This window comes from Gorilla gorilla, chromosome 15 (assembly GCF_029281585.2).
Source record: "Gorilla gorilla gorilla isolate KB3781 chromosome 15, NHGRI_mGorGor1-v2.1_pri, whole genome shotgun sequence".
Taxonomy (NCBI): Eukaryota; Metazoa; Chordata; class Mammalia; order Primates; family Hominidae; genus Gorilla; species Gorilla gorilla.
This window is the reverse complement of record NC_073239.2, coordinates 93,285,587-93,301,313: the sequence shown is the minus strand read 5'-3', so window position 1 is coordinate 93,301,313 and position 15,727 is coordinate 93,285,587. Positions and strand designations below refer to the sequence as shown.

Here is a 15,727-nt window from a genome sequence, read left to right as displayed (position 1 = left end):
CCCATCTGTTAAAAAAAAAAAAAAAAAAAAAAATTAGCCTGGCATGATGGTGTATGCCTGTAGTCCCAGCTACTCAGGAGCTGAGGAGGGAGGATTGCTTGAGCCCAGGAGTTTAAGGCTGCAGTGAGCTATGATCGCACCCCTATGTTCCAGCATGGGTGGTAGAGTACCACCTTATCTCAAAAACAAACAAACAAAAAATCTTCAGATTAGGCACCCTAGTGCTTTGCAAATTTCTAGTTTGAGGGTGACACAAGATGGAAACTAGTCAGCCAAAATGTTTGGCCAACCTTCCTGCATAACAATAATACACAATGGCTACAAGTTTTGTTTTTTTTTTTGAGATGGAGTCTCGCTCCGTCGCCTAGGCTGGAGTGCAATGGCCCAATCTCGGCTCACTGCAACCTCCACCTCCTGGGTTCAAGCGATTCTCCTGCCTCAGCCTCCGAAGTAGCTGGGATTACAGGCACCCGCCGTCATGCACAGCTGATTTTTATATTTTTAATAGAGACACAGGATTTCACCATATTGACCAGTCTGGTCTCGATCTCCTGACCTTAGGTGATCCACCCGCCTCGGCCTCCCAAACTGTTGGGATTACAGGTGTGAGCCACTGCACCCAGCCAATGGCTACAATGTAACAGTCTTGGCAGTACAGCTTTGGCCCAGAGACTTTAAGTACAGTGACCTGGCTTGGAGCTTCCCTGGGACCCCTACCTTCACTAAGATCGGAACCAGAGGCAACAGGTTATTTGGCTGATTCAAGAAGGAATCCTGTGGCAAAGGTACCAGCCAGATTGGCTGCCCTTTGGGTTTTGCCACTGGTCCAGGCTTGGTACCAGAAGGCATGTCTGGAAGGTGGCTCCCAAACCCTCCCTCTCTCATTTCCCTTCCTAGACCCCGAGTAGCCAGCTTCTACCCAGCCTGCCTGTCCCCCAAGAGACATGTCTCCATTGGAAAGCTTGAGGGAGCATTCTAACCCCAACCCTGATCATCCCCCAGCTATTTCTACCCACTGAGCCTCCCCACCCACCCACAAAGTCCAGGTGAATTACCAGTATGGCAAGATCACTGTGTGGGATAACAGAATGTTTCCTGTAAACCAAGCCCCTCCACCCCGGCCATGCTGGTGGAGGAGAAGGTGGGCAAGGGTGTTCCCCTCCCATATCCCAGCTCCCAGGATGAAGGGAGAGGACTTGTCCTTCTCTCAACAGGGACAAGAAAGACAGCTGAGCTCACACCTGGGAGATTAAGGTGTGTGTTCAGGGAAACCCAGCTGTGGGTCACATTCCAGCCAGGATTGGGTCTGATGGTGGCCTGGGTGGTGTTGATCTGTCCCTGTCCTTGACAGGCTGCCTCACTCCCTGAGCCTCCCCCTATGGAGGTAGAGAGGAGGCTCATGCTTATGCCTGGAGCAGGTGAAAGGAAAAAGGGAAAGATCTTGCAGAGGAGCAAAGGATAGGGAGGTCATAGGACAGCCTGCCAATGGAAAGACGACTCTTGGGTGGCAGGGAGGGTCTCTCCCTCTTATCACACCCACAGAGCCCACTAGCATCTTGCAACTCATGGCCAAATAGCAATGCCACAAAATGTGTCTGTGCAACCTTATGATGGGGAGAGGCCTCCACTGTCCCTGGTCTCATTAATGATTAATACAAATTAAGCCCTCCTGGCTGGGCGTGGTGGCTCATGCCTGTAATCCCAGAACTTTGGGAGGCTGAGGTGGGTGGATCACTTGAGGTCAGGAGTTCAAGACCAGCCTGGCCAACATGGTGAAAGCCCGTCTCTACAAAAAATACAAAAATTATCTGGGCATGGTGGTGCCGGCCTGTAGTCTCAGCCACTCGGGAGGCTGAAGCACGAGAATCACTTGAACTTAAGAGGCAGAAGTTGCAGTGAGCCGAGATCGGGCTGCTGCACTCCAGCCTGGGCGACAGAGCAAGACTCTGTCTCAAAAATTGATTAATTAATTAATTAGCCCCTCCTGAGGGGCTGCCATTGACTATGGCTGGAGTCAAGGAACTCACTTTCCCATAGACCAGAAGCTGGGAGCTACAGACACAAAGATAAACGATAACATAAAGCTCCTACTCTCCAGAAGTTCACCAACTCGCAAAATGCAGTGTGTGAAGACAGAGACTCCTGGGTCTCTTCTGTTTCCTGTGGAATGTCCCTGAGTCCTCGGAGACACCCTCCTATAAGCCCCAGTCCCCTGGTTGAGAATCTCCTCCAGGCCCTTCTACATCTCTGTGATCATCTCCCTGGGCACTGCCACACACCTTCTTCCCAACCACCAGTGGAGTCCCCAGGAAAGACCATCAGCCTGGCAGGCCATCAGCTGCAGGGGCATGTGATGAGCCGGCAGGGGCGCACCTTGCTCCTCAGGCACCCTTCCACGAGGCAGGCAGAATAGAGCTGACCACACCCTAACTTTTAATCCCCTCCTGCTTTCCTGATGGCCGCTTTAGGTTTTGCTTCTCACAGGAACACCCTAGGGCGCTGTGAAAAACCCTGCTGAGCAACACAGCTCCCAGATCCCAGGGGCCTTCAGCCCAAACCTTCCCCAGGCTGCAGAGGGCTCCAGAGATCTCAGGAGATACACTTGACATAAACAGTAATTACAGCAGCGATGATGTAGTGACCAAGTACTCTGTGTCACCTGTTTCAGATCTGTGCCTTGATGGATAAGAGCCATTTGCCCCAAGGAAAGTAAATGGAAAGCTCCCAGCTACAATTTTCCCAACTGCCTCCCTGCACCCGTCTCATGGCTGGACAACCCTGAAGGACACCAGAGCAGGCGGCGGTTTGCTTCCCAACCCTTGGTTTCCTCTTCTGCTCCCCTCCTTGATTCAGAAGGGTGCAAAGCATCCTGCATCCTGCAGTGTCTGGGCCCCACCTCCAGGCCCTGGATGAAGACCCTCAGGGCTGAGAGGGAAGCAAAGCAGATGCTGGCCTCTATCAGGGTTGGTGAGGGAAGCCCGCTATTAACTCTATCAGGGTTGGTGCGGGAAGCCCGCGATTAACTATCAGGGTTGGTACAGGAAGCCCGCTATTAATTTAGAGCCTGAGTCCCAACTCAGGAGGATCTAGTAATTTTAGTCCTCCAGCTTCCTCATTTCCATGTTTTTTTGTTTGTTTGTTTTTTGTTTTTGAGATGGAGTCTCACTGTGTCACCCAGCCTAGAATGCAATGGCGTGATCTCGGCTCACTGCAACCTCTGCTTCCTGGGTTCAAGTGATTCTCCTGCCTCAGCCTCCTGAGAAGCTGGAATTACAGGCTCCCGCCACCACGACTGACTAATTTTTGTATTTTTAGTAGAGACAGGGTTTCACCATGTTGGCCAGGCTGGTCTCGGACTCCTGACTTCAGGTGATCCGCCTGCCTTGGCCTCCCAAAGTGCTGGGATTACAGGCGTGAGCCACCACACCCCGCCTCATTTCCATAACTATTATTTTGGCCTCCTCAGCATGCCTTTTCCAGGAACTGTCAATGTGTATTTTTTGCACCTACTATGTGCCAAGTGCTGGCCAGATAATGGGAACACGACAGGCACAGCTCACGATCTCAAGATGCTCATACTTTCGTAGGAACAACAGACACTAAGCCAACACAAGTGCACAGAGCGCCAGAAATGGCCCTGCGGGTGCCATGCTGATGGAGGCACTGCTGCGGTGCCTCTGGTCTTGCTTCATTCATTCTCTCATTCTTCATATTTTCACATTATATGAAGACCCCCAGAAGGCCACAGCTTCTTTTCTGGGTTGAAATTCTTTCCAGGCTCTTCTGCATGTTTTCCTCACTCTCAGGAGCCACCCAACTTCCCCTCTCAGAGGCTGGGCGATACTAGCGGCTGCCCATCAGGCCCCAGCTGCATGTGAGACACCTTCTTCCGTGCCATCTTATTTAATCCTCACAGCCTGTCCGCTCTGCCCTCCTATCCCCACCTTACAGAAGGAAAAGGCTGGAGCTCGGAGCCTGTCCCATTCACTTGAGTCCTGGGAGAAGCTGCAGTCCGAACCTGACTGCAGGTCCACGTTCCTTGCTTCACAGCACTCTGCCTCTCTGCTACCAGGCCTGGGCAAGAGCTGCTCCAGGCAGGGACCTCATCTTTCCAACCCCCCAAAATGCAGACAATGTCTGACTGCCACCCAGAGTTCCAAACCCTGGAATCCTGTCACTGCTCTTTCTTTTTCTTTTTCTTTTTTTCTTTTCTTTTTTTTTTTTTTTTGAGACAGAGTCTGGCTCTGTCGCCCAGGCTGGAGTGCAGGTGTGCAATCTTGGCTCACTGCAACCTCTGCCTCTTGGTTTGAAGCGATTTTCTTGCCTCAGCCTCCTGAGAGGCTGGGATTACAGGCGCGTGACTCCACGCCTGGCTAATTTTTGTATTCTGTTTTTTTTTTGGTAGAGACAGGGGTTCGCTATGCTAGCCAGACTTGTTTTGAATTCCTGACCTCAAGTGATCCCCCGCCTTTACCTCCCAAAGTGCTGGGATTACAGGATGGGCCACCACCCCCAGCTTCGCTGTTATTTCTTAACCTATAAAGTGTCAGAATAGAGAACTCTCTGGAAGCAGAGGGGGAGAGAGGCACAGTGCTCTCTGGGCTGCCTGTTTCCTGATGCACCAGGCAGGGGGAAGAAAGTTGCTGGAGAGGCCAGACCCTCTGGGAGACCTGCCCACTCCCTCCATCTGTCCTTATCCCCCAGGACCTCATGTGTTCATTCATTCGAATGAAAAATTTAAAGGCAGGCCAGGTGCAGTGGCTCACGCCAGGCGTGGTGGCACATGCCTGTAATCCCAGCTACTGGGGAGGCTGAGGTAGGCGAATTGCTTGAACACAGGAAGCAGAGGCTGCAGTGAGCCGAGATTGTGCCACTGCACTCCAGCCTGGGTGACAGAGACCCCGTCTCAAAAAATATATATATATATAAAGGCAGGACAGAGGGAAAGAAGTCCAAGAAGACAGAGAAGATGTAACCAGAGGTGTGGGAAAAGGAAAAAATAGAGCACGTCATGGAAATGGGATGAGCAGAGCCATCTAGAAGGGCGGTGGGCAGCAGATTCCATCCTATAAGGTCAGGTGGAGTGAGAAGGGGCAAGTATCCCTGCACTTAGCAGTCAGGAAGTGGCTGGGGACATTCACCACAGCCGGGTTACTGCATGGTGGGGACAGAAGCCTCATTGCAATGGCTGAAAGTAGTGAATGCAGACAATTCTTTCAGGAAAATTGGCCGTGAAGGGTAGAGGACTGGGTGGAGCAGGGGTGCCTTCATGAACACCTTCAGGCAGCACCAGCTACCTTGTAAACAAAGCACGCCCTCCTGGACTTGGAGGCTGTGACGTGGGGAAGGAATGTTTTGTTACTGTTGTCAGTACTAATTGTCAGCTTCTTTGATGAGAAGGGGGCATGTTGAGAATGTAAGGAATTTAAGACATTTAAAAATTAGGTATCCATACCTCCCAGTTGGCCCTGAGCAATCTCGGTCCTACTGCTGGCCCAGTGTCATTACCATCACCGCCCCCACTTCTCTCCCTGAAGTAGATCATGAATCGTATGGCTACCCGATGTTAAATATTAGTGGTAGAGGGCAAAATCAACACTTAAAGGCTGAAGACACAAAATACATGTCAGCTTTTTGAAAACTGTACTTCAATCTTCATCGGAGGCAGCTGAGGGGCTTGGTGAACAGGTGGCTTCCTAGACCTGATCCCACTGACGTCATATTTTGAAGAAGTGTCTCTGCAGGCAGGGCCCAAGAAATCTAGAGGGAGGTTTGGTTTGGTTTTGGTGGTGCAGCTGTGATTCTTAAGGGTGTTGATTCTTAAGCGTGTGATTCTTAAGGGTGGGGTCCTACTGGAAGAAGTGATGCCATCATGAGAGGATCTTGTAAGAGTTTGCAAGGAATCCGGCCGGGTGTGGTAGCTCATGCCTGTAATCTCAGCACTTTGGGAGGCTAGGGTGGGCAGATGACTTGAGGCCAGGAGTTCAAGACCAGCCTGGTCAACATGGCAAAAACCCATCTCTACTACAAATACAAAAATTAGCTGGGTATGGTGGCATGTGCCTGTAGTCCTAGCTACTGGGAGGCTGAAGCAGGAGAATCACTTGAACCCGGGAGGCGGAGGTTGCAGTGAGCTGAGACTGTGCCACTGCACTCCAGCCTGGGTGACAGGGCGAGACACCATCTCAGAAAAAAAAAAAGAGAGAGAGAAATAGCTTATTCAGTAAGAGTGAGAGGGAAGGTTGGCTGTACAGATGAGAAGTTTGTAGGTGGCAGAGGGGGGCATTGAGTGAGACCCTCTTTACCCCCTAAACCCACCGACACCACCTCCACTCAGCCTGCAGTGACTCTGTGAAGTAGGAGGGACAGGGAGTGAAGGCAAGGGCCGGAGGGCAGGAGGACTAGGAGAAGGAGGAAAGTTTGCAATAGTAACTGTGGGACAAAGCGGGAGCAGAAATCTGGGACACAAAAGTTCTCCAGGCCCCTTAACTCATGATGCTGGTGCAACAATGCAAGGGGGCCCCATCTCCAGCAGCTGAGACCTAGGTTTCCATCCTCGGCACTACTGACATCTGGGGCTGAGTGCTTCCATGTGATGGGGCTGTCCCAGCACTGCTGGATGCTCAGGAGCACCCCCGGCCTCTACCCACTCAATGCCCATAGCACCCTGCCCCCAAATATGTGAGCCAAAACCTACAGACATTGCCAAATGTCTCCCTGGGAGCAAAACTGCTGAGAACCACTGACTTAGAAGTATGAGGGAAGAGGGTGGACAAGGGAGTGATGTCAGAAAGGACGGGATTGGGAGAAAATGGAGAGGCGGCGATGGTGGTCTCCGGGAGGCTGAGGCTGAGGTCCAGCAGGGGGAAGAAGCAAGAAAGCTGGAAGGCTGGGAGATGGCGTCTAGGCCTGAGACTGGCACTTCAGATTTCAGAGGTGGCCATGGGGTGGTGGCCAAGCCGGTGTCCAGGAGGAGTAGCTGCTGCAGGATGAGGCAGGAGGCAGCTGACCCTTGTGTTCTGGGGAGGAGCGGGGAGTGTCAAGTCCATCATCTGTGGTTGGCTGGGACCCAGTTCCCCACTGGATCGATAACTATTGACTCTTCATGGGGAGGGAACAGACGCCCATCCAAGCAGCCTTTGAAAGGGCAGTAGTCAGTGGTCGAAGCCCCTTGGGGCATCATTTTCCCTTTGATTCATCTCCTAACTGGAGCTTAGCAAGCGCTGCCCTGGCCTCAATTTCACCCCCATCTGATTAAACGTGGCCTCCCTCGTGCCCCAACCCAGCTCTGCCCCGGGCCTTCTCAGTAGCCAGCGTGGGACCCTGTTCCCTTCGCAGCCTGATCCCCAGGGGACACCGAGCTTGCTGGGGGGCTCTTCCTGCCTTGGCTGGACATTGCTCTGCTGGACTACAAAGCAGGTTGAAGATTTTCCTAATTGCAGAGACCAGGGGAATCTCAAAAGTTCTGAATGAAACTCAAATTGCTGAACTATTTTGCCTTAGACTTCTAGAGGAAGACAGATTTCAGGGTATCAACAAGAGATCATCATCGGTGTTTTGTTTTGTTTTTGTTTTGTTTGAGATGGAGTCTTGTTCTGTCATCCAGGCTGGAGTGCAGTAGCTCCATCTCGGCTCACTGCAACCTCCACCTCTCAGCTTTAAGTGATTCTCCTGCCTCAGCCTCCTGAGTAGCTGGAACTACAGGCGTGTGCCCCCATGCCTGGCTAATTTTTGTATTTTTAGTAAAGACGGGTTTCACCATGTCGGATAGGCTGGTATCGAACTCCTGACCTTGGGTAATTTGCCCGCCTCGGCCTTCCGAAGTGTGGGATTACAGGCATGAGCCATCGTGCCCGGCCTCTCACTGTTTTTTACGCTGGAATCTCAAGGATCTTTCCCACACTAGGTGGCCTGCTGCTGGTCAGAGGGCAGCAGGCAGAGGAATGGACTGGCCTGATAAGTGTCTAGCTTGCTTTCCTCTATGGGGTAGAATCTACCCACCACACCCAAGAATCTGGGTCAGGCTGAAGGACGGCCCCCAGAGCCTCATCCCTGCTGGGGCCATGCATTTAAGAACTGGAACAAGCAGCTGGGCCACTTAATGGCTACAAGCCTGCATGCTGGTACCAGACGTGCCAGTTCTATCCCTAATTGCTGCTGACTTTGAGTAATTAGGTCATCCTCTCTGGACCTCAGGGTCCTCATCTGTAAAATGGGCTCAATCACAGCACCTCCTTCACAGAGTTGAGCAAGAGCCAATGAAGGCACAATGCTTAGAACAGCGCAGGTGACAAGCAGGCACTCAGTGGATGTTGCCTGAGGCTGTGATTCTTCTGAGAAAGTCCAGCAGTGGGCAGGCCTGTGGTTAACCCAGCAAACCCCTTCCCTCATCCAAGCCCCCCAGACCTAGAATTGAGGATGATTCTTCAAGGAACTTGCCATAGACCAGGAGGGAAAGAAGCTGGCTGGGCAAATTAAGAGGATAAACAAGCCTGACATGGGAATCCACTCCACAGAAGAAGAATGGTTTCTGAACACTTGAGAGATTCTTATGTACATTTCAATAATTAATTTGCTAACCAGGGGCCGTCAAGAGCTATCCATTAAAGCAGATCCTCAGACCCTCCAGCAAGGCTTTATGAGTCACGAATCAGCCCCTCAGGCACCTAGAACTACTATACTGTAACTAAATTTCCTTTAAAATAGTATTAAAGAATGCAGAATGCCCCTAACAGGAGGGTAGGATGGGGAGGACCATGTGGCTAGATGCGAATTACTGTCAAGGTTCCAGTTTTCCTGTTGAACATGGATTCATGGGCACTTATTACATGGGAGGGAGGGTAGGGAAGGAAGAAAGGAAGGAAGGGAGGAAGACAGGAAGGCAGGAAGGCAGGCAGGAAGGAAGGAAGGGGCAAGTAGGCCAATGGTTAAGTGTCACGAACCAGCGATAATGAAGAATCCAATTCTGTGCACTGAGATCCATTAATTACACACACACACACACACACACACACACATAAAACTTAAATGTTTTCATCAGATTTTTCATCAATTCAAATTGACTTTCCCTCTGAGTAGTCTGAACTGCCTATTTTATTTTATTTTATTTTATTTTTATTTTTATTATTTTTTTGAGACAGAGTTTTGCTCTTGTTGCCCAGGCTGGAGTGCAATGGCACTATCTCGGCTCACCACAACCACCACCTCCCGGGTTCAAGTGATTCTCTTGCCTCAGCCTCCTGAGTAGCTGGGATTACAGGCATGAGCCACCACACCCAGTTAATTTTGTATTTTTAGTAGAGACGGGGTTTCTCCATGTTGGTCAGGCTGGTCTGGAACTCCCAACCTCAGGTGATCCACCCGTCTTGGTCTCCCAAAGTGCTGGGATTACAGGCATGAGCCACTGCGCCCGGCCTGAACTGCCTATTTTATTAATAGATGGTGTTTTTTTTTAATCGCTCCTGTGTGATTGAATCTTGGGTATGTGCATCTTTCAGCTTTCAACAATAGGTAACATTTTTCTGGACACACACTTCAGCACAGCTGGAGTCACTGAATCGTAAGTTCTCAGAGATTTTTCTGACCACCCTGGTGACTTTCAGATAATAGAACAGCCCTAAGAAACTAATGACTTGCTCAAACTTACTAACTAGAATGCCAGGCTGCTTTGGGGGAGGCTGGGGCTGATGGGGGCATTAGAGACACAGCGAGTGGTGACCTGTTCTGGAGGATGAGTTGACTTAGAAAGCAGCCCCCCGATACCCTCTATGTCCATGTTGCTAACACGGCCCCGTCTGTGTGGTGATGCCATTTTATTTGGCCTCCTTGGGAATATTTTCCTAATGATTTCTTTCTCTTTCTCCCCTTGAGGGCCCTCTGGGACCCAGGGCTGCAGGATGACCCAAGAGCATGGTGGCTTCAGCGAGAGCTTGCCTCCCTCTGCACGCTCTGGAGCTCAGGCAAAAATCTGTAATTAAGCATCTTGTCGTTAGAAAGATTAGTCAAAACCAGGCTGATCCCCGACAACTGATTGAAATCTCATTCCGCACAAATTACGGCATGGAAAATAATGATGGGTAATTAGTGCCTTTCAATCAGGGCTTTTTATCCATGATTTTCCAGGCTGCAGGCATCACAATGAGAAGAGAGAGGCTCTACCAAGGCAGGAAGAGACAATTGGAGGCAGAGTGGCTGCCCTGGGACAGCTGGGAGATCCCAGTTCACTGGCTAACCCCAGCACACGTGAGCTCAGGCTCACGGAGAGTGGCCGCTGCTGGCTTTTTGAAACTTCAGCCCTCCCTTGGGTCCTCTCAGTCAAGCGTCCTTATGCAGGGCCCAGTGGTACCTGGTAGCTCTCACTTTAGTCCACCTAGCCTTGGCCAGCTCTGGGCTCTGACCACCACAAAGGGGTGTGTTTGAGGGAAGGACATCGAAAATTCAGAATATGCCCCCAAACACACCTCTAGTATCTTTCTTTTCAGTAGCTATTGGAGTTCTGACATCTGTAAATTTAGCTTAACTTTTCTTAAATCTGTTTTTATTTTCACTCTATATCAAGCAGTGATGTGGCATAAATATCCTACCTCATGGCTGGGCGCAGTGGCTCACACCTGTAATCCCAGTGCTTTGGGAGGCCAAGGTGGGCGGATCACCTGAGGTCGGGAGTTCGAGACCAGCATGACCAACATGGAGAAACCCCATCTCTACGAAAAATACAAAATTAGCCAGGCATGGTGGTGCATGCCTGTAATCCCGGCTACTCGGGAGGCTGAGGCAGGAGAATCACTCGAACCCGGGAGGCAGAGGTTGTGGTGAGCCAAGCTTGCGCCATTGCACTCCAGCCTGGGCAACAAGATCAAAACTCCATCTCAAATATATATATAACCCAATTACTGTCATTGAACACACTCAGTAGCCTCCAGATGGCTTTAATCCTCATAGTAGCCATGGCGCTGGGCCAGAGAGCTTTGTGGTTAGAGCTGGACTGTTTGGGTTTGAATCCTAGCTCTGCCCCTTATGAATGGGGTTATTTAACCTCTAGATGCTTCAGTTTTGTCATCTGTAAAATGGGGATGTGAATTATAGTATTCATCGTAGTATTCATCTCACAGGATGGTCTTGGGAATTAGTGAGTTAATGCAGAAAAGAGCTTAGAACAATGCCTGGCATACAGGAAGTACTTAATAAATATTAAGAGTTGTTTTTAGCATCCCTATTTGGTAATGAGGAGACAGCTTCCATTTAGATTCTTTAAAATGTTTAATCCTAAAGCAAGTAAGACTGTCTTGCTCCCTCTCTCCTTCTGTCATTCATCCATCCATGCATCTTCCCACCCACCCATTTCATTATGTATTTGCATGCCTGTTACTTTCACTGACACAGTCCCTTTTCGGGCAAAGGGGTCCCATATTCAGGCACTGCTAGAACTGACTGCCAAGCACTAGCTTCTCTCCTGTGAAGGACATCTGACCCCAACATACATTGCCTGTCTTTCTCTCTGTGCACATGCATGTACACATACACACACACACACACACACACACACAGAGCTCCTGCAGAAATTGCCATATTCTTAGAGACATCCTATATCTGCCTTCCTGGCTCAGCTTATTGACCCAGGGTATGCTCCTGATCCAAGCTGGGCCAGTGAGTCTCTCCCATTAGATTTTTGGTGTCAGGGCTGCCTCTCCAGGGACAGAGGCAGTAAGATGGACAGCTCAAGAGCTGAGCAAGGTCATTCTTCCCTCCCATGTGCAGTGAGAGAGAAGAATATCGAAGCTGGCAGCAGAGAGAAGGAACGGTTGAGGCAGAGAGTCCTAGAAGCCCCAGTTACTGTTGGCAATTCCTCCCATGCCCCTGCAGCATCTCTGCTCAGGTGAACGAGCATGGCCTGATTCCCTGACGCTGTAGTTTACTCAAGGGGGCTTCTCACACTTAAACAAAAGAGTAGCTCACACACTGTCTCTTTCATTCATTCACTCATTCAACTACTATTGTCTTTAAACAAATTTTTTTTTTTTTTTTTTTGTAGAGACATGGTCTCCCTGTGTTGCCCAGACTGGTCTTGAACTCCTGGGCTTAGAAAATCCTCCCTCCTCAGCCTCCCAAATTGCTGGGATTACAGGTGTGAGCCAGTGTGCCTGGCCTCAACTATTGTTCTTTGAATATCTACTGCATGCTTGACACTCTTGCAGCTCTGGGAATACGTTGGTGAGCAAGGTGAATGGGTCCCTGCCCTCAAGGAGAGACAATACCATAGTTCATTGACTCAGAGCTGTACCATTTTTGCACATTTTACCATCTTGGCAATCAGAATTCACCTGAAATCAATGGCATGTCTTAGTTTAATTTAATTAGTGGTTCCAGAAATCATGGTGTCCCTTGAAATAGATGATGTCATAAATTCAATGACATGTGATAAATAAGTGTAGCTGAGACTGCTATGAGTTCACCAAAAGTTAATTAATTTTCTTGCTAGACACCAGGAGGACTACATTTCCCAGTCACCCTGGCAGTTGGCTATGGCCATGTGACTGGGTCTTGGCCAATGGGATGTGGGCAAAGTAATATAAGCCACTCCCTTATCTGGCCCATAAAAATCTCCCACAGACTCCTGCCCTCCTTCCCCACTCCACTCCCTCCCCTCCTGTCTCCTATTCCTCTCTCTTCCCCCATCTTCAGGCCAGGGGGCTCCAAGACCCTGGGGGATAGCAGAGCCACAAATTAGCAGGAGCCTGGGCCCCTGAACACCTTGTGAAAGGCCACCTGCCAAACGCCCTCACCAAAATGTCCTCTGGGCAAGACCTGCTTCTGCCGTGTTAAGCAACTGAAACACTGGGCTTGTATGAAATAATGACAAGTGTCATCCCCCCTAACATGATAAGTAAACAGCCGAATAGTATCAATGCAGTTAGTGGTGAGTGCTATGAGAAACAGCAGGGAGGGCTGGGTGTGGTGGCTTACACCTGTAATCCCAGCACTTTGGGAGGCTGAGGCTCCCAAAATTAGCTGGGCGTGGTGGTGGGCACCTGTAATCCCAGCTACTCAGGAGGCTGAGGTAGGAGAATCACTTGAACCCAGGTGGTAGAGGTTGCAGTGAGCTGAGGCGGAGGTTGCAGAGATCACACCACTGCACTCCAGCCTGGGCCACAGAGTGAGACTCTGTCTCAAAAAACAAACAAAAAACCAGCACGGAGGACACAGCATGGTGGGTCAGGGGAGTGTCCAGATAGAGCTGCCAGAGAGGGCTTCTCTGAGGAAGTGACATTTAATCAGATGCCTGAAGAAAAGAGGGAGGGGCCGCACAGGGAAAGCTCTATGTTGGAGGGACAGCAGGGAAATCCGTTGCTGGAAGGGAGGAGAAGGGGGAGGAAGGAGGTGAGGAGGGAGGGGCAGGCAGAACCCCCACACAGCCAGGGGCGCTCAGGCAGGCCAGGACCTCAAAGGGCATCCAACCCACCCCATCCGATGCTTGAGTCCCTTTCCCTGAATCCCAGCCATGTGGCTACCTGCCTTATAAAGACCCCAGTGATAGGGAGATCACTAGTTCAGGAGGCAAATATTTACATCTTGCTCAGAATGCTAAAAAAAAATAATAAAAATAAAAGGTTTTTTTGTGAAAAGTAAAAGTATTTCTTCCCTCTGAGCTTCCAGTTACAGTTTATACAACCCCATCCCTCATGACCTACAGAACAAGTCTAAGCCCTTCCATGAGATAGCCCTCCAGACTGTGGAAGGCAGCTCCTGCTCCCTGTGGATCCTCCCCTCTCCTCACCAGGGTCAACATCCCCTGCACTTCTGAGAATAATCCATCTGCTCTGTCTTCTCTTCTTAAAGAAGAGCATCAGGCCAGGCGCAGTGGCTCACACCTATAATGGGATTTACAGGTGTGAGCCTCAGGGAGGCTGAGGCGTGCAGATCGCTTGAGGTCAGGAGTTTGAGACCAGCCTGGCCAAGATGGTGAAACCCCATCTCTACTAAAAATATAAAAATTAGCCGGGCGTGGTGGTGCATGCCTGTAATCCCAGCTACTTCAGAGGCAGAGGCAGGAGAATCGCTTGAACCTGGGAGGTGGAGGTTGCAGTGAGCCAAGATTGTGCCACTGCACTCCAGTCTGGGCAACAGAGTGACACTCTATCTCAAACAAACAAACAAAAAAGAGCATTAGAACTGAGCACAGCTCTCCAGGTGAGCTCTGCTCAGTGCAGAGCAGAGCAATACTGACACCTCCCTCATCCTAGACACTATACTTCTGCTTATACAACCCAGGATGGAATTGGTGTTTAAGGTGCTTGGCTTATGTTGCTGACCTCCACTCTGATCACACATGTGACTGAGCCTCACTGCTGCCCCCCATGCATTCCCAAAGGACAGTGTGCAGGCCCACACAACGAAGGGGACAACACTTCTATCTACTCCCTGGTCATGGCCATGGCCCTTTCTACATAGCCTTGTGCACACCAGGACAGGATCAGGGTCCAAGAAAGGGGGTCAGCCAGCGCCCCAGGAGCAGAACCCACATAGGAAGCTTAGGGCTCATCCTGACTAAATTTTTCAGTCTTTGTGCAAATGGGCAGCCTGGGCAGATGACAAAGAGGCAACTTAACTCAGGTGGACAGATGGGGACTGGCCACTGTAGCCAGCTGAGAACCCTGTTCTGATCTCTGTAACAACAACAGTGCTCACATATGGAGGGCTTGCTCTATGCTCGGGACAATGGTTAGTAAATCACTGATTCCTTGCAACAACTAGTTGAAGTACTATCATTTCCCCCATTTTGCAGAAGAGCAAACTGAGGCCCAGAGGCGTTAAATATCTCGGCAGGGACCACACAGCCAGAAAGTGCTGTCATGAGTTACATCATGAAGGGGTGTAAGTCACAACATTCCTCTGCTGAAGACAGCCAGGGGCTCCAGTGAAGCAGGAGTCCTTTCCACAGCTCAGAAGGCCTCAGGATCTGCCCCCCAACCTCTGTCACGCTATCTCCTGCCCACTCTCCCCCCAGGTCACTCCATCCCAGCCACACTGGCCTCCTGGCTGGTTCTTGACTACACCAGTCACGCTCCCACCTCAGGGTCTTTGCTCCCCGTATATGATGGCAGAGGCTGTCTGTTTTCTTTCCTGTCCTACTCCAGTGTCTAGAATAGACGCACAGTAGGTGCAGAATAAATATTTGTTGAATGAGTAAGGAGGGTTAGGTGGGATCTGAGGACCCCAGTCAAACAACCATTACAGTTTCCAGAGGCCTGCACTCCCTCAGGATGTGACAGTCACAGGTCTGAGTCACAGGACAGGATCAAGGTCAGAGAAAAGGAGTCTGCCAGCGCCCCAGGAGCAGAACCCACAGAGCCCCTGGGGTCCAGTGGAGCCCACGAAAGTTCTTAAAGGATCCACCTTGCCATCAGTTTCTATCGAATTCTGATCATCCTGGTTTAAAGAGTTTATGAAAGGATGGCGCGGTGGCTCACGCCTGTAATCTCAGCAATTTGGGAAGCCAAAGCGAGCAGATCACTTGAGGTCAGAAGTTCGAGACCAGCCTGGCCAACATGGTGAAACCGTGTCTCTACTAAAAATACAAAAATTAGCCAGGCGTGGTGGCACACATCTGTAATCCCAGCTACTTAGGAGGCTGAGGCATGAGAATCGCTTGAGCGCGGGAGGCAGAGGATGCAGTGAGCCGAGATTGCGCCACTATACTCCAGCCTGGGTGACAGAGTGAGACTCTCTC

The 15,727-nt window shown here is 50.4% G+C and overlaps 1 protein-coding gene across 1 annotated transcript in view; it reads right to left on the bottom strand.

Annotated features, from left to right (window-relative positions):
- Positions 1-15,727, bottom strand: part of ESRRB (estrogen related receptor beta) — a 127,433-nt gene that overhangs the window by 63,198 nt on the left and 48,508 nt on the right. The window lies entirely within an intron of this gene.